Genomic DNA, 21,877 nt, shown 5'->3' on the forward strand with positions numbered 1-21,877 from the left:
GTGTTTAGTAACAATTTGCTGCACATGCTAATAAATGCTAATAAATGGATGCATGGTTGGCACAAGAACAGACAGATCAATGGAACAGAATAGAGAACCCAGAAATGGACCCACAAACATATGGCCAACTCATCTTTGACAAAGCAGGAAAGAATATCCAATGGAATAAAGACAGTCTCTTCAGCAAGTGGTGCTGGGAAAACCGACAGCGACATGCAGAAGAATGAACCTGGACCACTTTTTTACACCATACACAAAAATAAACTCAAAATGGATGAAAGTTCTCAATGTAAGACAGGAAGCCATCAAAATCCTCGAGGAGAAAGCAGGCAAAACCTTCTCTGATCTTGGCCGCAGCAACTTCTTACTCAACACGACTCCGGAGGCAAGGGAAACCAAAGCAAAAAATGAACTACTGGGACCTCATCAAAATAAAAAGCTTCTGCACAGTGAAGGAAACAATCAGCAAAACTAAAAGGCAAGTGACAGAATGGGAGAAGATATTTGCAAATGACATATCAGATAAAGGGTTAGTATCCAAAATCTATAAAGAACTTATCCAACTCAACACCCAAAAAACAAATGATCCAGTGAAGAAATGGGCAAAAGACATGAATAGACACTTTTCCAAAGAAGACATCCAGATGGCCAACCGACACATGAAAAAATGCTCCACGTCACTCATCATCAGGGAAACACACATCAAAACCACCATGAGATACCGCCTCACACCTGTCAGAATGGCTAACATGAACAACTCTGGCAACGACAGATGCTGGCGAGGATGTGGAGAAAAAGGATCTCTTTTGCATTGTTGGTGGCAATGCAAGCTGGTGTAGCCACTCTGGAAAACAGTATGGAGGTTCTTCAAAAAACTAAAAATAGAACTACCCTATGGCCCACCAATTGCACTACTAGGCACTTATTCATGGGATACAGGTGTGCTGTTTCAAAGGGACCCATGCACCCCCATGTTTATAGCAGCACTACCAACAATAGCCAAAATATGGAAAGAGCCCAAATGTCCATTGATGGATGAATGGATAAAAAGATGTGGTATATATATATATATATATATATATATATATATATATATATATACATACAATGGAGTATTATTTGGCAATCAAAAAGAATGAAATCTTGCCATTTGCAACTACGTGGATGGAACTGGAGGGTATTATGCTAAGCAAAATTAGTCAGAGAAAGACAAATATCATATGACTTCACTCATATGAGGACTTTAAGAGACAAAACAGATGAACATAAGGGAAGGGAAATTAAAATAAGATAAAAACAGGGAGGGGGACAAAACAGAAGAGACTCATAAATATGGAGAACAAACTGAGGGTTACTGGAGGGGTTGTGGGAGGGGGGATGGGCTAAATGGGTAAGGGGCACTAAGGAACCTACTCCTGAAATCATTGCTTCACGATATGCTAACTAATATGGATGTAAATTTTAAAAAATGAAAAATAAATTAAAAAAAAAGAAAAAAGAAAAATAAATAAATGAATGCATGGATGTTCACACTTTTTCCTCCTGATTCTCCATCTCAGGCCGGCTTGGTGCCATGGGGCCCCTGTACAGGTCTTCTATGCCTTCACCCCCCAGCTCTAATTAGCAAACCCTGGCAATTTTGCCTTCATAATAAACCTTGAATCTGCCTCCTCTTTGCTATGCTCTCTTACTTTTTATAGAATCTCAGTATCTCTGGGCTGAGTTACTACAATACCCTGCTCACTGGTCTCCCCTGCTTGCCTCTTCCAAACCAGGGGACTCCTCACATCCTCCCTCCTTGCCCTGCCTACCCCCACCCCTCCCCGGCATGCACACACATGCCCCCACACACACTCCTGCCCCAAGTCATATATCTTCAGTGGCCCTTCATTACATGCCAGGCAAAGTCCAGATTTAGTAACTCGGTGCCTGCAGATGTGATCGCACAGTGTCACCGGAACTACCTTTCCTTCTCTCGCTCTACACTCTCTATAGCCTCTTCCCCACCCTCACCCTCTGCCCCCACACCATCCCAATGATGCTGCTCCACACACAGGGCCTGCACCTTCTCCCTGGACGGCTGTTCATACAGTTCCCTCTGCCAGGAATCCTGCCACTGGCTCCCTTGCCCCAAGGGAGCCTGCCAAACTCACTCATCCTCTGAGCCTGGGCCCACTGCCCATACTTCCAGAAAGCCTTTCCGAGATATTGCCAACTAAAATGCATCCACCCATCTACTCTACTTGCACAGTGCTTTATCTTGTCCTATTGTAGCACATTTCACAGCCTGCTTCATATCAATATTTATATGTGTGTTTCTCTCTCCCACCAGATTGTGGCATTTATGAGATCAGCGTCGCACCTTACTCGTTTCTATGATCCCTTACAACTTAGCGTACATCTTAGCACTGAGAAAGAGCTCAGAAATGTTTTCGAATATATGTCATTAATTTCTGTGTCAGAGCTATACATATTCTCTCTCCTCTCTCTCCCTCTCCCTCTCCCTCCCTCTCTCTCTTTCTCTCTCTCTCTCTCCCTCTCTCTCTCTCTCTCTCTCTCTCTCTCACACACACACACACACACACACACACAGCTGCCCCAGCTCAAAATGAAAATCTTGCCTAAGGACCCTGAGACCCACATGCAAGAATATTTTGTCTAACTGTGCACAGCCTATGGCCTTCACTCTTGTCATATAGCTTCTCTGGCATGTGATGAACACGTAAGGTGCAAGCTCCCTGGCAAGCACGTGTGTACAAGAATGCACAGCTGCACAGCTCCTGGCCGTCTCCTTGATGACTGCACCGACTTGGCACTGGGAGAGCCATCCCTCCAGGAGCCCAGCAGAGCTCTCTGCCCCCAAACCACAGGGATGTGGTCCTTCAGGCAGTCGAACAGGGCTCCCTGTTTGTGCTACCATCCCTTTGATTAGGTGGGGCCACTTTCTCCCAAATCTGACATTTTCTGACTCACACGCAATGGGTGGCCCTAGAGCTGACAGTCTTTGCCAGGTAAGCCTTCAGATAAGCTGAAGTTGAAAGGAGCTTCCTGAGTCTCCTATTGGATCAGATCCACTTGTGACGCCACAGATGCTCTGCTCAGAGCGGACTGCCAACGAGCCCTTGGGATCCGGCCATTCTAATCTCTTTCCCAACCAGGGAGCACAAACTTTGTCTACATTTGCCCCTAATTTAGCAAGTAAGCTATTCATTCTAGACAGTAGGCAAGTCTCAAAGGTGATAAACAAAGAAAAAGGTGATAAACAAATGCGATTAAGACATCAAAAATTACATTGGAATTCTCTGAGCAAAAAAAAAACATCATTCAATCTAAAGGGGAGGGGGAGTCATTGGAGCGCTGAGCATGGAATTTTAAAATTACTAAATACAAGACCAAAAATATTTGTTTCCATATTTTCCCTACTCCTGTTTTGAGGTGGAGAAAATTTTTTCTCTTCCAGATCATTTCCTCCTGAGAGGTTGTACTTGGGAGGCAGAGTGGTTCTAATTCTTTGATGGGTAAGAACTGTTGGAGAGAGTGTTTAATCAAATCCTATTTTCTGGAAATAAATAGGCTAGTTAGCTGCTATTCACCACTCATCCACTTCTCTTTTTTTTTTTTTTAATTTTTTTTAACGTTTATTTATTTTTGAGACAGAGAGAGACAGAGCATGAACAGGGGAGGGGCAGAGAGAGAGGGAGACACAGAATCTGAAACGGGCTCCAGGCTCTGAGCTGTCAGCACAGAGCCCGACGCAGGGCTCGAACTCATGGACCCGCGAGATCATGACCTGAGCCAAAGTCGGACGCTTAACCAACTGAGCCACCCAGGAGCCCCCGTCCACTTCTCTCTTATCAGTGGTATTATCAGTTGAAGAAGATGTGGGTTTGGTTCACCCCCAATTCCAAGTAGGCAAATCTTCCTGGCATTATCCTTGGGTTTTTCTTTCATTGGTAAAATGTATTTGGAAAAAAAATTTTATAAATAAAATACTCCATAATATGACCTAGATTTAAAGAGGATTAGAGTAGTTCTATTTTCCTGCAATAAAGCTGTAATGTTTATTATTATTATCAAAGTAATACTTTAAGCAGTTTTTCCATCTTTCTGTCTCTGTCTGTCTCACTCTTGATAGATAGATGATAGATAGATGATAGATATGATAGATAGATGATAGATAGATAGACAGATAGATAGATAGATAATAGATAGATATGATAGATAGATAGATATGATAGATAGATAGATGATAGACAGATATGATAGACAGATGGATAGATACATACATACATACATACATACAGGAAAGATAGAGATATACATACACACACAAATACATATATGTCATTACATTTAAGTCCCCAGAGGTTTCAGAAGCAAAAAATGTTTACTCTGGATCCACTCAAGAGGTTTGGGGGATCCACATATGCCAATGGTCTGAATACTAGAAGGAACCCATTTGGGTCCATCCTGACTGCAGCCATATTCATGAATGAGCTGTCCCCAGGAGCCAATGTAGTAAAAATGAAGGTGAAAGATGGCCAGCTGAAGCTGGTTCTCCCTGCTTTAATAGCTTCTACATCCCCACCTCTGCATCGGAAAACACAGGTTCTCCATGCTGCTCCTACAAAATAAAACACTCCTATTAGGCAAACCGTGCTTCCATTTCTAGTCTATACTCTTTCCTGAACCGACATGAACGAACTTCCGGGGCCAAGCTCCTGGAGTCAGGGTGACATTTATTCACTTAATAAGTCAATCAATAGAATTCATGCAAGCTAAAATTCGAAAAGAACACTCAGTTCTCAATTATGGTGATAAATAAGACACAACTTCTGCCTCAATTCACAGTCCATCAGTGAGGATGGACAGGTAGCACCAGAGCAGGGTGACAGGTGATGTAATGGAAGTGACATCAGTGCTGGAGCCCTGAAGGAGCCATGGCAGACTGCCCGGTGGGCTTCAGAGAGGAGGTGACCTGCATGGAGATTCCCAATGGACACAGACTGAAAATTTAAGAAAGAAATGCATCCTTGGATATCAGAGTAGAAAACGAAGACTTCATAGGTGATATGTTTACAACAAAACTTTCTTTAAACATTTTTTAAATGTTTATTTATTTTGAGAGAGAGACAGGGTGCAAGCAGGGGAGGGACAGAGAGAGAGGGAGACCCAGACTCCAAAGTAGGCTCCGGGCTCTGAGCTGTCAGCACAGAGCCCGATGCGGGATTTGAACCCATGAACCGTGAGATCACGCCCTGAGCCAAAGTTGGACGCTTAACCAATTAGCCACCCGGGTGCCCCTACAATAAAATTTTCTTCAGCAGAGCTTTCAGAGTTTTGTTTCTTACTGTTACATAGTTTCTAAAAATGACGGTATCCCACATACCCTTCTGCAGTGTGACCTTGTCCATCTCCCATTAAGAGAAGGGGTCTGTGTCTTCAGCCCTTAAATGTAAGTGGGCCCTGTGACTGCTTTCACCAGTCAACTTCTCGTGGGCGTAGCAGTGAAATCATCGGAGGTCTTCCCTAGCCTGGCTGCTTTCACTTCTTGCCTCTTGGAAGCCAATCCCCAAGTAAGGAGTGTGCCTACTCTGAGACCACCATACCGGGAAGAGGTCAAGCCACATGGAGAAGGCTTAGCAGAAGAGATGTCAATGCATAGAGGGAGAGAGAGAAAACAAGAGGGAAAAGAAGGAGGAGAGGGAGAAGGAGAAGAAAGAGGAGGAGGAGAAAAAGAAGAAAAAGGATGGTGGAGGAGAGGGAAGAGGAGGAGGAGGAGGAAGGAGAGGGAGGAGAACGGAGGGGGAGGAGGAGAGAGGCTGAGAAGCACAGAGGTACAAGATACACGGATGTAGTCACCTTGGAAAGGGTCTCCAGTCCCAGCAGGCCCAGCTGACTTCTGTGAATCAGAGAGGAACTGCCCAGCCTATGCCTTCCTGCATGCCTGACCCACAAAATTGTGAACAAAATAAAATGGTTGGTTTAAGCCACTAAGTCTGGGGACAGTTTGTTGGTGCAGCGGAACGCTTACCAAAACACAGAGGTCCCACAGTGGTACGCGATGCTAAGGGAAATAGAATCCTAACATGACTTACGATGTCATTGCACTAGCCCGTATGTATTGAGATAAAAAGGAAACCGAAGTCCCTTCGTGTTCTCTTCTGTTTTGTGCGTACTTCTATTGCTGGGCTGGGACTGATCTTCTCCCTTTATAGAAGTCAAAGGCAAACAATAGGGCAATTCATAATATTCCTTCCTAATGCTTGAGAGATCTTTTGTGGAAGCTCCCAGGGTGTTGTCTTCCCTACATAAGGAAACCGACCTCTAAGTAAGGAGCTGTTTAAGTATTAGCCTGTCACACAATGGAGAAAACACTCTTTGTCCATTTTTCCTCTTTTCTATAAACTCCAAAGGTATACTCACACAAAGATTAATAGAGACTTTGGTCTTCATCACTCATGGACCTCAGAACATGATTACCTGCTTTGAAGGCTTTTAAAATCTCCCAGAAAACAATGTAACATTTCACTGCACTGCAGGAAAAGACTCACTCAAGTTTTTATTCATGGTTAATATGAAAGAGGAGGAAAAAAAAATCTGCCAAGGGCATTGAGTTTTACATTAAAAAGGGAATACTTAGTCTTAGAAATACCATAATAGGCTAGAATCACTTGCTTTGTGACTAGGGGTCCACACCTCCCACCAAAAACTGAGGGGCCACACAGAGCTTTCCAAAATACAATGAACTCACTCAAACATTATGAATGCAGTAAGGTATATCCAATAGTTCAGCCTTATTGCTTCTCTCCCTGTTCCCAGCCACCCCCAGCCCCAGCTTTGAGCCCTGGATTCATGGACTCTGATTTCATTCCACTTGGAAATTAGCAAATGGTGAGACTGATCAAAAAACTTGTCATCAGGCAGGACCTTTGTGAAATGGCTCTTTAATTAGCCATTTCATATTTTGTTATTTCTTTAGCGATTCATGTTAAAAATATGTTCCATGGATGCCAGCCTGCAGGAACGCAAAGCGCCCTTGTCACTCAGCAGTAATTCAGTGAAATAATAAATAATCGCATCAGCAGCCCTGGCCTCCAGCATTAGTTCTTCCCCCCATACCCCCCGAGGCCATGTGGCCAGGCTCTCCACCCCAGACATCAAGCTCTGTGGTAAGCACGGAGTGGTCACCACAAACAAGAGAGGGATTTTGCCCCCCCAGGAGGCTTCTCTCCACAAAGAGAGAAGGACTGTGGGCATGTCTCCTGAATCTGAGGTCACCCAGGGTCTGGGTGTAAAAGGCTGACTTCTTTGACACGTTGTTATCACAAGCAGCATATCTCTTGAGTGAAATTTCAGGAATGGAAGTTCCTCAGGGAAAGATGCCATTTCATCCACTAAGCCAGATCAGCTGGAACTGGAAGGCAATGGCTTACGTCTGCGGAACAGCTTGGACCAGGACCTTGTGTTCTGTCAGCTTTTAGGTGGGGTCCACCCACTGGCTCTCGCCAAGATTTCAGCCGGGTCCTAGCCCCACCCTGGCCCAATGGATTCTCCTCACGGAGCATCTCAAGAAAGAAACAGTAACTTCCCCTAAGTGGCTCACCCCTCTTCATCTATGTTAGAAAAAGAGTAGGGATCTATCAAAATATGACCGAGGAAGATGTTATTCAGGCAACCCTAGGCTATAATCATAATGTTCATGAGAGTAAGCCAAATGTGGCTTTACATACGAGGCAGTCTGTTGGCAGGAGATGATGGAGATAAAAAGCAGCAAGGCAGAGATTCTGGCCTCCTCCCCAACCATGCAGAAGGCCAGGTTTTCATTTAGGACTGAGGGTTTTAATTCAGTCTATAAATGGAGATGACAAAGAAATAAGAAAAATCTACAGCAGCATTAGAATCTATGTTCACTCAGGAACACTCAGAAACACTCCTGTTCATTCTAGAACCTTCTAGAACAATGAACAGAGAACCCTGATTAGAGATTCCCACTCCACCCCCCCCCACACACACACACACCTTTTTTTCTACCCTCCTTTTTCTGCCCCCAGGGAATGGGTCTTGGATGTTTTTTACTTCACAGATTTCTAGATAATGTCAGTCCCTTGATCTAGCAGCCATATGTGAATTGAAATGGAGACCACCACTGAAAAATTACATCTTGGGTGACAGGAAATGAGCAGAAAGGATAGAGCTGAGGAATGCAGTTCTGTTTTTCCTTCAAGGTTCTGGGGGATGAAATAAAGAATAAAGGCAGTTAGTGAAATGTTCTAGTCATTTACTTTTCTTTTTGCTTTCTTGATTCCTTAAGCAATAATCTTGTGCTTTTGGACATCTAAAAAACATCCATCCTTTTTAAAAGTCCACTGTATCAATTAGGTACCATTTCTAAAGAGACAGTAGGTTTTTCTTAACTTCTCTTAAACTTGGTCAGTGCTGCCTATGTAACAAAGTAATTGATTTTAGAAATGGATTTTTTTTTCTCATAGCAATATGAAGTCATCGAAATTTTAAATTGACAGTATTTTTTTGATTATTCAGTATAAGTGCGCTGAAAGCCATTGCTTTCTACACAGGGAAAATGTCTTATTCCCAGACTCATAAGGAATACAAGCAGAATCCACATGTTCTATGATTTTTCTTCCTGATGCTCTGAACAATAAAGAAACAAAATTCACTTCACAAGTATACATCTTAGGGAGCAGATCCTTAGAAACATCTAGGAAAGCAGAATCAGGATGTGACCACAAATGGCCTCTTGATTGTGTATATGGGATTTTTAAAACTAGTTCTTTCTAAGGAGATACAAAAAACAAAGTCACTTTTTAAATTGTATTTCAGGGGCGCCTGGGTGGCTCAGTCAGTTAAGTGTTTGACTTCAGGTCAGGTCATGATCTCGCGGTTCCTGAACTTGAGTCTCTGTGCTGATGGCTCGGCGGCTAGAACCTGCTTCAGATTCTGTGTCTCCCTCTTTCTCTGTCCCTCCTCTGCTACACTCTGGCTCTCTCTCTCAAATAAAAATAAATAAAATAAAATAAAATAAAATAAAATAAAATAAAATAAAATAAAAGTTTTTTAATTGTATTTCATACATAGCAGCCAACCAACAATCTAACAAACCCTGAAAAGAACATAAATGGTTAATGACAGAAAGTTGATTGGATTAATTTTGTTATATTTACATGGTGTAATGCTTTAAAGTGCATTGAGAATAGTGATGGCATCTGTACTTATCTGTATCAAAAGATGCTCATGATATATTGCTAAGTGAAAAAGTCGGTTAGATTGTATAGCATAAATGCACATTTTGGGTTTTATGTTTTTAACTTTTATTTATTTTTGAGAGACAGAGCATGAGCGGAGGAAGGGCAGAGAGAGAGGAGGAGACACGGAATCTGAGGCAGGCTCTGGGCTGTCAGCACAGAGCCCAACACGGGGCTTGATCTCACAGACTGTGAGATCATGATCTGAGCTGAAGTCAGACACTTAACTGACTGAGCCACCCAGGCACCCCACACATTTTGGTTTTTAAAAGGTATATGAATATCCATAGAAAAAGATCTGGACAAACAGGTCAAAATAGTGAATACGTCAAAATGGTACCCATGCTGATTTCTGAGTGTTTGACAGAATTCCGATGGACTTTTATTTTCTTCTTTAAACTTTCCTTTATGGTATGACTTTATTTTAATTTAGAACATCTATTACTTTGTATTAAAATGATATTTTCTTTTTTTTTCTTTTTTTTTTAACATTTATTTATTTTTGAGACAGAGAGAGACAGAGCATGAACGGGGGAGGGTCAGAGAGAGGGAGACACAGAATCTGAAACAGGCTCCAGGCTCTGAGCTGTCAGCACAGAGCCCGACGCGGGGCTCGAACCCACAAACTGTGAGATCATGACCTGAGCCGAAGTCGGCCGCTTAACCGACTGAGCCACCCAGGCGCCCCTAAAATGATATTTTCAATTAAAATTTTTTTTCTTAAAAGGTGGACTTTTAGCACAATTTTAAACTGTGTTAGCTCATGCTGTCATTTAATGCTGAAGATCCTGAGCTGTCTATAAAGCTGTCTGCCCTCAAAGACACTTGTAAACGGGAAGACAGTGCAAAACAACTGGTAAAGGTGATGAAGTCACGTTCAAGATATAAAGCTGGCATAAAAGAATGGCTAGACCACATATCCGGGATGTTTTAAAATTCTCAACCTAAACAGTTTTGGAAATGTTTTAGAAATGTTTCATTAATTCAAACGCCACAAATTTGGAATTTGTAAAAAGTAGTTTATCACTCAGTAGAGTATCTTTTGAGGGGCACCTGGGTGACTCAGTCGGTTAAGCATCCAACTCTTGGTTTCAGCTCAGGTCGTGCATGATCTCAGTTTGTGGGTTTGAGCCCCACGTTGGGCTCTGAACTGACAGTGCAGAGCCTGCTTGGGATTCTCTGTCTCCCTCTCTCTGCTCCTCCCTGGCTTCTGATCTCTCTCTCTCTCTCTCTCTCTCTCTCTCAAAATAAATAAATAAATCAATTAATTAATAAACTCTAAGAAAAAAAAGAAGTTATCTTTTGAGAGTTATTTACTAAGAAAGACTTATTAAACAAGTAAATTGGATCATGTGAAAACTTGGTTAATTGGTTAATTTTTCTAAATGAGCCACTGGACTGTGCCTTCTAGGGGACAAACTGCATCTTTCTTGTTCCCTGTGTAAGCCCACTGTGTACAGCTCCAAACACAGCACAGGTTCATAATTAAAGGGCTTTTATTATTATATTGTTATATTATACATTATTATATTATATTATATTATATCAATGCACATAATAGTACATTCCTTACACGCAAATAAAGCTCTTAGAAATGGAAGCTATCATTCAGATTCTGTGTCTCCCTCTCTCTCTGCCCCTCCCCTGTTCATGCTCTGTCTCTCTCTGTCTCAAAAATAAATAAACATTAAAAAATATTTAATAAAAAAAAAAGGGGGCGCCTGGGTGGGTCAATCGGTTAGGCGTCCAACTTCGGCTCAGGTCATGAAATCACAGTCCGTGAGTTCGAGCCGCACGTCGGGCTCCGTGCTGACAGCTCAGAGCCTGGAGCCCGTTTCAGATTCTGTGTCTCCCTCTCTCTCTGCCCCTCCCCTGTTCATGCTCTGTCTCTGTCTCAAAAATAAATAAACGTTAAAAAAATTTTAATAAAAAAAGAAATGGAAGCCATCAGTCATTCAGTTAAACCCGCTTGGAAGTAACACGAAGAAGCATTCTTTATACCAAAAGTAACACAATTGCATTCTATTCAGGCTTTGAACTAAAACTTTTTCTTTGAATAACTTACAAGGTTAACAGGTTATGTAATTTTTTACTTAATTAATGAAATTTACACTGGCAGAATGTTAAATGAGTAGTAATCAAATACAGTACATTTCATCTGAAAGTTGAGATCCTTTTACATATTTTGCTTTTGACTGCTTACTATTTGATTTGATTTGAATACACTAACATTTTCTTTTCACCACAATCAAATCAAACAATTCCAACACGAAATGTCCTTTTTCTGCAAAGTAGTCTTATGGTATAACATCCTTCTCGTGCATAGCATTGTGATTAGCGTTGTTTGCTGCTGTCATTAAATTACATTCATTACAGAGAGGTATCAATTTCACAAAGAAAGAACATCAGGATGCAACAAAGAATGAGATGTTATACCCAATTTCATTGTCAGCCAACAGTGATGAGGTTTAAAGAGCAGAAAACTTGTGTGCGTGTATCATGCACAAAAAGTAAGCCAGAGAATAGAAACATCACATCTGAACAGTCGTGAGACAGAGTAGATCATCTGCTATAACTGTGACCAATTTTAAGAAAGAAGGAAAGGGAGATTTGCTTCCTTAAATAATGTTATTCTTCTTTAAATTCATTGTGAATAAGATAGTAGAAAAGGAGGACGTGTAATATCCCAAAGCAGAGGCTTTCTGTGTCCCTGACTCTTCCTCTCTGTTTGCCCCCACCCCACTGCTCTTGTGCCCCCAATTCCAAACGCGCATGCACACACACACACACACACACACACACACACACACAGACACACAGCATTATAGTAGCTAGGAATCTGCCCAAATATAACGCTAGTATACAAATGAAGATATTCACTGCACTTAACTCTAAGAATAGGCTGAAACTATGTACTAGAAAAGTCTGGATTCAGACCTCTGGCTCCAGTACATGGGGCTTTTCCACGCTTCAGTGTGTGAAATCAGAGGTCTGCCGTCTATGAAACACAGAACACTGACTTGTTACTTAGGAAACAGCCGGTGGGACAATGTGCTCCCATCTTGATTCCAGATTTAAGCATACAATTGGAGAGAAACACAGCCCTTCTTGAATCGGATAATCGCTGTTGGGGAAAGGGGAACAAAAAAAATACCCTTTCAAACCTGAATCTTATTTTTACTTTTCTTTGTTAACTGGTAAAGTCCAAACTGATAGCTAAATGTCAGATGAAGGTTAATCAAAATTCTGAGCATTGAAAATTGTTTACATTTGAATTTTGGTTAGAAGTATTCCTATTTTTCTCTTTTGTTTTCTTGTATTTATATGAAAAAATTTTTAGCAGTCAAGTGAAGAAATCCCAGCATAAACTCTCATCTTCCCGAAACGTTTCATTAGAGTAAAACACCCTTTCTTTGTATCTGAGTTCACTTTGTTTGGATGGAGGAAGACAGGGTAAGATTCTGATGTAAGAGAATGGCAATGAAAGATGTTTTCTGCCACGTTGTAGGGCAGTTTACTTTAGAATGTACGTGGGAGAGGTTTTCGCGACTCTACCTTTCCACACCTAATAACTCAACCTTCAAGCCTCCATGCCCATACTTATCAAGGTTGGGAACAATTTCTTTTCGGTCATTTAAAAGTCTTCACTGCAGTAACTTCCTCTGAAACAGACCACCTCTTTCATTAGGAATATTTATGGGAAATAATATATTTGTACAGTTGAAAGCGTCACCTGTTTTGCTAAGTCCGTTCTTGTCTGAATGCAAATAGACTGTTAGAGAGTTTACTCAACAACACTTGCTCATGGAAAGTACTAATCAAAACTTTGCTACAGCAGTAAATTTTTATATTTTTTAACCACTGGATTCCAATTAAATGTATTCAATATAGCATGCTTTGATTAAAAATTTTTTTAAAGAGATTATGTATACAGCACTGTGTAAAACAAGGCAGGTTAGGTATGCAAGCACTTGTACATTCTTAATAGAAGTCTTTACCTGAAGGTAAAACCCAATAAAATGGAACCTATAACGTGCTATGGACTCGATGTTGATTTACCTGGGTTACCCCATCAGCAGAAACCAACTTTACCAGGGACACACTATCCTTATATATTTAGTGCATATAAAAATGCATATAAAGAAGGACTGAATTCATTAGGGCACATTTTTTCTTTAAAAAGTTCTTTGTTAACCCTGGATTATACTGATTGCAAATAAAGGAAGTTATTGCACTGCGCTGATGCTTATAAAGGGAGAGAAAATCCTTAATGTGAGCCTACGACTTCAATGAAAAAAGCATACATAATAAAAGGTTTGGCCTTACTCAAATACACACATCTTTCAAAGAATCTTCTTGCTTTCACTGATATACAAATAGTTTCCAAAAAAGATGTCATTGTATTTCATTGAAGTCTAGGAGGGCAGGTCTGAGACTAGATGGCTAAAAATCATGGTGTCTTTTTTCTTTTCTTTTCTTTTTTTGGTGGGGGTGTGTATCTCGATTTTTCCTCATCAGAGGATATTTAAACACAACGTTTTTGCACATTTCCTATAAAAATTTCACAGAACTTTCCTATGTGGGATTCCTTCCGCCATGTTTCAGTTGCGGGATTAGCTGCAGTCTTAAAAAAATGTTTGATTCTCTTTGCTCTGTGACATGGCTTAACGAACGTAGGCTGGGTTTCTTGAGGAAATGTAAGAACTTCTTGACAACTGAGAAGTCTCCCAGACACTCATTCCTGCCAGAGTTTTCCAAAACCACACATAAGCTGAGGCCACGAGGTGCCTACATCAGACAAGAAAAGAAGAACACGGCTTCCCTCCCTGACCTCCATTATATCTCAGTGAGCAATGTGTTTATTGCTCAGTTTTGCTGAGTGTTTAAATGTCCCTACTGTGCAAATTATGAGTGCAGCAGCCATTCTTTATAATTTCCAACTGTCTGATCTACTCTACTTGTCCTTAGTAGCCATCCACCTTTGAGAATTGCAAAAAGCCATGCCCGTGATTATTTTTAATAAGTCCCTTGCATTAAACCTTGGTGGGAATCCTCTAGTGATTTTTCTTTCCCTCAAAATCTATATTGCCTTTAAAAGCATTTCATTAAGACTCTGCACTTTTAAGGAGGGAAGAGGATAGGACAAATGGATGATATTAGCCGCAATAACATTCTTTTTAATCCCAAGATTAAAAGTAATAATACTAACCTACAGAAAAGACCTGACTGTTTGCTTTGGGCACTTGATTTTTAGGGCGTGGGGCTGCTGATGAGAGGGGCGGCTGAGTGAAAGGCAAGGCAGACCTTCCCACAAACTTCAGCAGCCGGGGTGCAGGGCACCCACGGGTGGTCTCAGAGGCGGACGATGGGATTGGGTGTGGACGCCAGGTGCCTTTCTCTCGGGACAGCAGGCCTTCCTACACTCTCAGCACGAAGACAAGTTGCCCACGGATTTCAGGAGTAGAAGGTAGGAGCCTACGATTTGACAGGTGAGGCAAGAGATAGTCCCAATCTCTTCTCCCTTGTCCTGGGGCCACGACCTCCCTCCGCAGCAAAGGCCCCGTCCCACCCCTTACGAAGGAAAGCGAATCTGCTAGCTCTTTGCTCCCGTCTGCCCATCCCTGAAACGGGCACATAAAGGTGGGCATAAGAGAGGTCCCTGGGAAGGGGCCATACCGGAGCCAGCGAGGTCTGGGTCGCCGGCGTGGTAGCACCTGCTTGGGTCCTCTTGGCGTCCCGAGGCCTTTCCCTCAGTTCGGGCGCCCTCTGGTGCCGCTATGGAGAAATTCACCTGGAGCGGGGAGCCCTGGAGGAAAATACAGAGCCGCAGCTGTGTGTTTGAAAGAAGTAAGGGGGGGGGGGGGGCTGCTGGTTCTGGTGGCCCATCGCCTACCTAAAACATCAGACTGGGTTCTTCCTCCGTGTGTTAAGGCTATAGAACCTCATGGTTTCCCTGAGCAATATGTTAGATACCAATGACCTTCCCCCAAACAGGCTTTTGTGAGATTCCAGATTCCAAAGGGAGAACAAGGAGGTCCCCCAACTTCCAGAACCAGTTTCGTCTATCTCTCTCTCTCTCTCCCTCTCTCTCTCTCTGACCACACACAAACTTATTTTCTCTTTCATCTACAAGGTCTCTAACACATTATTCTTAAACACCCGTGTTGGTCTTTTTGATGTCAATTTCGCTAAGCTAAAGCCCCCAGTTATTACATTAGACCCTAATCTAGATGTGACTGTTGAGGGGGCTCTGCAGGTGTCATTAAAATCACTAATCGGTTGACTGTAAACAAGGGAGATTATACTGGATAGTCTGGGCGGGCCTGACTTAATCAGTTGGGAGCTCTTAAAAGCCTGGCTGAGACTTCCCAGAGAAACGGAGACAGAGGAGAAAGTGTACCTGGGGACAACAGCTTCAGCCATGCCCACCGGGCCCCACTCTGCTTGTGACCTTGTCTTCCTGATTGCCTGCCCTACGAATTTTGCGCCTGCTTAGCCAGCTCCCACAATCGTATGAGCCAATTCCTTGTAATAAACCTCTTACTATATATGTATGTATTGGTTCTATGTCTCTGGTTGAACCATAGCTGATGTAACTCCCATGGCTGAAATCAGAAAAAGCATGAAGGAAGTTCAGAGTGCCAGAAGATTCCACCCAAATTCCTCCCAACTGTCATTCAGTATTTTCTGATTGTCTCCCAGTTGGTAGGGGTAATGCAGGGTGTTCCGGAGATGCAACCAGAAACAGAGCTGACATGATTTCTTCCCTCATCTGGGCTTCAGTACCTGCTACTAAGTTGGGTGGGTAAATGGGAGAGGCGATGGCTGTGATCGTTCGTGAAGCTCGCTCGTACATACACCCAGCTCCATGGGGCAACTTTGGGCTGTTCGAACCTGGTCCAGAAGCTAGCTTTAATTAATGGTTTATTGTGGGTGTTACTGAGGTGTGCTCGGAGCTATACAAGAGTATAGTAGGAGGAGGAGCGATGAGGAGAACCAGACAGCAGTCTTTTCCTTGAGGGCCCTCAATCTATCACCACTAAAGGTAAAATGCTTATTTATCCCTTTGCCAAACACCCTGAGTCATCCGCCCCCACAGTGCATTTTCCTTGCTTGCTGTTTCTATATATGGCTAACGGGTGACACTTACTGATAATGGATCAGAGCTGCAGAATGTTGGCAAAAATGTTGGCAAGTTCAACCAGGCTAGGAAAAGGCAGTCTCCCCTCTAGATTCATCAGCAGAACCACTGTTCCTGGGCCAGACCGAGAAGCCCCATAAAAGACCTCATTCCTTCTCCAACATCTCCTACCCCTGCCTGGAGGCTCAAGGCTTATTCCATGATGGCAATAACCCAGTGCATTTGCAATCCAACAACCATTTAATGAGTACCTTTCATGCTACAAGTTCCCCTCTATAGCCTGGCGTCCTGAAATGGCTTTTGTAATCACCATTGGCCTGCAAATAAATTGCTATATTTAGTAATACCTTTCGTGGGTATTCGGTCGACTTCTCCATGGTTTTTTACCTTTTCGGTTATTTTCCACTTGGTATTCACACCTTCCCCTGGGCATGGTCAGAACTCTTTCCTGATCTCACTTGCTATCAGTCCATTTGCTTCTTCTCAGCCCTCTTTGGAAGAATTTTCTTCTCATCCCAATCCTCGTGATTATAAAGCAGGTGTGTTCAAAGGCCCTTTATGGGTCATCCTGTTGTGTGAATGTATTCCGTTTCCTCAAGAGATGAACTGGATGGACACCATGGTCCCATATCTACATCTCAGGCTTGGACCTCTCTCCTGAGCCCATGTATTCTATTGATGCGGACACTTAGATGTACCACAAGCACCATTCGCCGAATGAACGTTCTCTCGCTTCTAGTCCATTGCTCATCCTGAAAGCCTTAGCTGAGTTATTTATGCCAAGAACTATGTCTGCCCAAAAGCCCATCCCAGGAATGCAAGAGGAATTCCAGAACTCCTCTTGCTTACTTCGCACGTCCAATTGCATCTATATCTGAATTTATCGGCTCACAGCAGGACATCTCTGGTCTCCGCTCCTCCTCCCCATCCTTACTGTAGGTGCCTTAGTCTAGCCAGGCCTTACATACTTCACATGAGGGCCAAATGATCTTCTAATGATACCTCCAGCTCCATATTTCTGCTTTCTCCCCTTCTTCTCGCTAAGATGCAAATCCTCTTGTGACACCTTCCTATTTTATAAGTGTCAATGATTTTTTTAAATGTTTATTTTTGAGAGAGAGACAGACAGAGTGTGAGTGGGGGAGAGTCAGAGAGAGAGGGAGACACAGAATCTGAAGCCGGCTCCAGGCTCTGAGCCGTCAGCACAGAGCCCGATGCGGGGCTCGAACTCACAAACGGGGAGATCGTGACCTGAGCCGAAGTTGGTCGCTTAACCGACAGGCCACCCAGGCACCCCGTCAATGATTTCTTGAAAGCTTTCCTTGACCCTCCCCCCCCACCCTCCTACACCCACTCTGGGTGGCCCTCCTCTTCTTCATTCTCACTGCTTCCTAATCTTACCCCATCATAGCACTTAGGTAAGCACTTAGCACCTAAGTTCTATGTTAATGTGGCATTATCTTCTTTGATGAAATATTCCAAACAAGGAGAAGTGTACAAAAAAGGAAAGTCTAAAATGCCCACATCCTTGCCAGCCAAATTGAAGAAATCTTTGATGTTTTGATATCAGTGTTTTTCCTTTTAAAAGAAATTAGCCATGGGGCCCCTGGGTGGCTCAGTCAGTGAAGCGTGCAGCTTCAGCTCAGGTCATGATCTTGCAGTTTGTGGGTTCAAGCCCCACGTTGGGCTCCAGGCTGGCAGTGTGGAGTCTGCTTGAGATTCTCTCTCTCCCTCTTTCTCTGCCCCTCTCCCACTTGCACATGCTCTTTCTCTCCCTCTCTCTCTCTCTCTCTCTCTCTCTCAAAATAAATAAACTTAAAAAAATTAATAACAAATAAAACAAATTAGCCATAATAAAAATTGCTGAGATCCCTTTGTGATCCATTTTTTTTATTGAAGCCACTGCTATTCACATTTGGGATTGGTCTTATCGCTTGGCTCTGTACTTGACTGTTAACTCCCCAAGAACAGCTTCTCTGTCTTGTTCAGAGGATTGAGTGAAAGACTTATGGAACAACTGTATAAATGAATGGATCCACACCCATGACTCCTACGGACCATCCTTCATCACATCACTGAAAATTTGACCAGTGTGAAATGCTTTTAGAGGCATTTTACTTTATTTTATTCTATTATTTTATATTATTTTATTATTTTTTGAGGCATTTGATTCTAATAAATCATCCTTGTTCCCCAGAAGCCCTTAAGCAGGGCTTCTCTACATTGACTGCACACTGGAATCAACAAGGGAGATATTAGAGTACTGATATCTGGATCCTGCTCCCCGCAATTCTGATTTACTGGGCGAGGTGCCTCCCAAACATTGAGTTGTTAAAAGCTCCCAGGCGCTTACAATGCACAGAGAAGGCTGAGAAGCTTTATTACCTCCTGCATGGCCCCATTACCACCAGCAGCATCATTACCGCCAACACTAACACTTGCTCAGCACTAATTCTACGTTATGTACGTGCGTTATCTTATTTATTCCTCTTCACAATCTAAGTATTTTTATTGTCCCCATTTTACAGAGAAAGAAAGTGACACTCGAAGGGGTCAAGCCATTTGCCCCTGGTCCCTACCGTTCTCACTATACCACCCGTTTCTACCATGACCATGGTCCCATCCCTTAATTTGGCTAAGGTTCTTGCAAAGCCCAGGACTGATAGAATTTCAAATCCCCCTAAAGAAAGTCATTGAAGCCTGGCATTACCAGTGCTCTCTAAGACCCTGAGCTTTAACTGCTAACCCTGCTTCTTTCTTGAGTCACTTGCTGAAGCTTGCCATAAACTCCTTGCCTGAGCAGCCTGGGAGACTCAAAAAGGTGGAGTCCTTCCTGCCTTCGCCCACCACACCCTCCTCGGCTATAGGAATTATTCTTCTCAATTACATTCTTTAGCAATCTGTTCCTCCCTCCCTTATCACACGAGATTGCCTTTTTCCGCTGTTCCCTGCCTCTTGTTCTTCTTTTCCTGGATTGACATGGTACCATCCCACCAAAACTATGGAAGACTTGCAACTTCAGATCACAGTACTCCCTCCTTATTATCCTGCTCTTTTTAAGCACACGCAAGAGGAAAATGTACTTCAGTATTAGTCTGTATCCTGATTTATTTATGGGTGTAATGCACGTGCTTAACAATAGTGTTCTAGCAACAGGCTTTTACTATAGGATGAAGCAAACTGCATCATTTTAGAATCATAGGACATTTAAAGGGATCTTGGAGATCGCCCAGTCCACGGGTGCTGCAATAACAGAAGTACTCAGGATTAAAATATGCAGCACTGCCTGGGCGGTTAGGCAGTGGGCAGTGTGGAAACTAATGTCCAATTTTGGGAAAATAGTACTTCATATTGTGCAGTCTGTCGCAGGCAGTAATGGAGGAGATCACAGGATTGTGAGCCCATGGCTTCAGGGGACGGGATTGCTATAGATTATGTGTCCTAAAGTGTGAGAAGAAAGAGATGAGCTCAAAAAGGAACTGACTCTTTTACAAGAAGAAAAGAAGGAAGATACATTCTAGAAACTTGACACCTGATACATTTATTCAAGGGACCACTTCATGATTCCTAATCATACTGAGAAAACATTTGGCCCAAAGAAACTCTGGGAAAAGAATTAGACGAATGGTGTGGTGCTCCATAGAATCTTCCTGTTGGATAAAAAGACTCAGGATAAAATCTTATGGAAGGAGTGATGATACCACCCAAGTGGACAGTATCATGAAGTTGAGACATGGAGGGCAGTGGAGGCAGGAAAGCAAGGAAATAAACATTAAATCCTTTATCTGAAACAATTAAAAAAAAAAGGATGGGTGTCATTGCTGGCTCATAGAATTGACTGGAAGCAGATAGATGAGAAAATTGCTGTTGGTCTGAAAGAGACTATTTGAGATTTAATACTTTACAAGCAAGAAATGGGCTGAGAAAGGCATGTATATCTCTAGGAGAGTATGTTCCCCAAAACTCACTTCCTATTTGACCAAGGAAAATAACGAGAAAGGAAGAAACTTCCAGAGGTGGAACTAAAGGCCATGTTGAAGTCTGGGCCCTGTTACTGACCAGAGACCACTCTATACCTCACAATCTTCTCTTTTCCAAAAGGGAGTGTGTGTTGTGGTTGCCCTTCCCTATGACACTATTATGTGTTGGGTATGGGAGAAGGTAGATAAAGTCACTTTAGGTCACAGGTCTCCGGACCAGAGTAAGCTGCATCCTGCCCCGATGGAGATGTCACATCTGGCATATTCCCCCAAGATCCTGGACCAAGAGCTAGATGCTATGACTAGATGGGACTTTAGATAAGCCCCCTTGGAGAGGTGTTTGTAGTTTTACGTGTTCAAGGGTGGACTGTTGTGGAGACATTTTCCACTCACCAAAGAGACATGTATGCCTCCATATTGCAAGCCCCCTGGCAATCACTCAGTCTCACGGGCAGGTCTGGCTAATGGGCTGTGGTCAGACATAGTGTTTGTCACTTCTGGGCCAAAGCATTTAGAAGCTGGTGTGAGAACTGTCAGCGTTCTCTTCGCCTGCTGTGAGACCAGGAAGCCATTTATTGTGATGAGAGCATCGTAACATGGTCTAGACTCCTGCATTGCCACATAGAGGAGAAGTGCCCTAGAGAGTGACCCAGCCTACACTGAGGTTTGGAGGGTGTTCTTTACTGCAGCTTCGCCTAACCTCACCTATCTAAAAAAATGTTTCTTTGACTTCTGCCGTGTCATTCTGTGATCCTCATGACCGCTTTAGTGATCTTACCAGACAGACAGACCCAATAACTGGCTGACCCTGAAGTGCCACTCTGAAAATCACTCACCAGGCAATAGGAATGGATTTTCATTATGGCTGAGAGCCCAACAGGTAAATATTCACGTGTGAGCCTTCTTTCGCTCGTTCACTCAACAGTATTTACGGAGCTTCTACTGTGGACCAAACGTTTACAGGCGCTAGAGATACGGTGCCCAAGAGAGGTAAGGTCTCTAGTCTCAGGGAGCTGACATTCTAATTGAAGATAAACAAGGGAACAAAAAGGACAATAAGATCATTTCAGAATGGACAACTGCGCCTAAGAAAACAACTGGAGCAAGGTGGCAGAGAGCAAGTGGGCAGTCAGGACCGGTCTCCAGGAGGAGGTGACAGTTAAGCCCGTAACATGAAACGGCCACGTGAAGATCTGGGGGTGGAACTTACAGGCAGAGGGAACAGTAGCTGCAAAGCCCTGAGGTGGATGAGTTCTTATGTGGAGGGCCTGAGTTTTCAGTTTGCCAGAAGTCTGGTTGGGCTGGAACGTCATAAATGGAGAATAGAGAGAAGGAAGACGGAGATGATAGGGGATCATCTAGAGCCTTTTGAACCATCACGGTGTGGCTGGATTGCAGTTTAAGGGCAACGGGAAGCTGTGAGATGATTCGAAAGAGAATAATCGCAAGATCTGATGGAGACTGATTAGCAGGGAGGCGGGGTGACAGCC

General features: G+C 43.0%; 1 long non-coding RNA gene across 2 annotated transcripts in view; it reads right to left on the bottom strand.

The window, feature by feature from the left end:
* The window catches only part of LOC109497506, a 38,176-nt gene extending 22,907 nt beyond the window's left edge, over nt 1-15,269 (bottom strand). For both annotated transcript variants that reach the window (XR_006594310.1, XR_006594311.1), the window contains exons 1-6: nt 15,160-15,269; nt 14,943-15,072; nt 12,204-12,390; nt 8,023-8,231; nt 7,734-7,852; nt 6,099-6,210 (exon numbers count right to left, since the gene is read on the bottom strand). This is a non-coding gene — a long non-coding RNA (uncharacterized LOC109497506). The remainder of the gene's footprint in view (nt 1-6,098; nt 6,211-7,733; nt 7,853-8,022; nt 8,232-12,203; nt 12,391-14,942; nt 15,073-15,159) is intronic.
* Between the last annotated feature and the right edge of the window lie 6,608 nt (nt 15,270-21,877).

This window comes from Felis catus, chromosome A2, assembly GCF_018350175.1.
Source record: "Felis catus isolate Fca126 chromosome A2, F.catus_Fca126_mat1.0, whole genome shotgun sequence".
In the NCBI taxonomy this organism is placed as follows: Eukaryota; Metazoa; Chordata; class Mammalia; order Carnivora; family Felidae; genus Felis; species Felis catus.